This window comes from Elephantulus edwardii, unplaced genomic scaffold (genome assembly GCF_000299155.1).
Source record: "Elephantulus edwardii isolate Elephantulus edwardi_28Jun2011 unplaced genomic scaffold, EleEdw1.0 scaffold00146, whole genome shotgun sequence".
Lineage (NCBI taxonomy): Eukaryota > Metazoa > Chordata > Mammalia > Macroscelidea > Macroscelididae > Elephantulus > Elephantulus edwardii.
The window spans coordinates 1,872,081-1,873,613 of record NW_006399896.1 but is presented as its reverse complement, the minus strand read 5'-3'; positions in this window follow the sequence as shown (position 1 = coordinate 1,873,613).

The window sequence follows — 1,533 nt, the reverse complement described above, 5'->3', positions numbered from 1 at the left end:
ATCCTGGAAAGCACGCAGCTGGACTCCCTCGGGTCACTCCCCCGCCGGCTGCAGGCTTTTTGCCCGATCTGTGTGGAAATGGGTCCCTCCCGGTGAAGACCACTCGTGTGTCTTTACTAAACTGTACAATTGCAGAACAACCTCGAAAACGGAGCCTGAGAGTGAACACAATTAAATGGGAGTTTGTTTATCTCCTCTAGTTCAAACCCCAGATATTAACTTTAAATACATACATATTCCTAAGGACCATGAACTAAGGAGGTGGGTGGGACGGTCAGAACACTGCAGGTATAAAATTCCGTGGGCCACCTTTAAAGCAGGGTCTTATGTCGCCTTGTGGAGAAGACCAAGCGCAAAGTCACCCTGCTTGCTGTTTGTTCTTGCGGGAGAAGGTAAGTCGGTAAGTCGAAGCTGGGGAGGGGGCTCTTGAATGTCTATTAAAGGGGACAGGGGAGCGTAGACCCCTGACTTGTCTCCTTGTCCTGAGCAACCCCGGGAAGTCTGTAAGAGAAGTTTGGTGTTGCTGATGTCGCATCCCAGAACTACTTTCGGCTCATATCTTTTCAAGCCAGACTAAAGTTCAAATGTGAAAGGCCCCCCACAGTCCCTAGCTGCTCGTTCCTGTGCACATGAGCCCAGCATCTCAGGACCACAGTCTCCCACCTCCGTGGTGGCGGTGCGCCCAAGTGGCAGAACGTGGTTTTTAAGCGCATTGGAGGCTCCTCCTCTTCTCCTGCCTGGCTGGGTCACCCAAAGCAAGGACCGAACTGGCCAAGTGCTGATGCATCCACCACTGGCGATGCACAGGGTCCAGCCAACCTTGGCTTCTAGACGGGGAGAAGCCACACGAAAGAAAGACCCTGGAGCTCCTAGGCTTCATTTCAGGTTCCCTGTTAGGTGCGGAGGGCAGCGATTCACGTCCAGCTGCGCTCCTCAAACACACGGGAATTCGGACTCTCCGAATCATGAACTTTATGTAAATAGTTCTACCCATAAAGTGCTGAATGATGGGTCAGGGAGCTGTTCTGGGGTGTGTGTGTGTGTGTGTGTGTGTGTGTGAGAGAGAGAGAGAGAGAGAGAGAGAGAGAGAGAATATGCTGTGGGAGACTTACTAGGGAATAACAAATATGGCAGTGCTCTGTCCACGACTGTAAAGGGTGCCTATCGAGCAATTTCTATTCATACTCCAGATTCCAGCCGGCCGTAGGTGATCATGGGGAAACCCACTGCCCACCTAGATGATTGAAACTCTAGAAACCCTGGTGTGCAGAGCACAACTACCTCATGAACTGCCTCATAGGATTTCCAGACTCGCAAATATTTATAAAAGCAAATGATTCCATCTTTTTTCAAAAAAGCCATGGCGGTTTGAAAGCTTCCACCTTTTATAATTCTTACCCGCTAAATCACGAGGAGCCAGGAGAGATGAGTTTGCCATTTAAAATGAATTGCCATAGGGGCTAGTTTCCTCAGATATGTGTCCGTGGATCTTTCCCTGGAGCGCTCTCTCTCTCTCTCTCTCTCTCTCTCTCT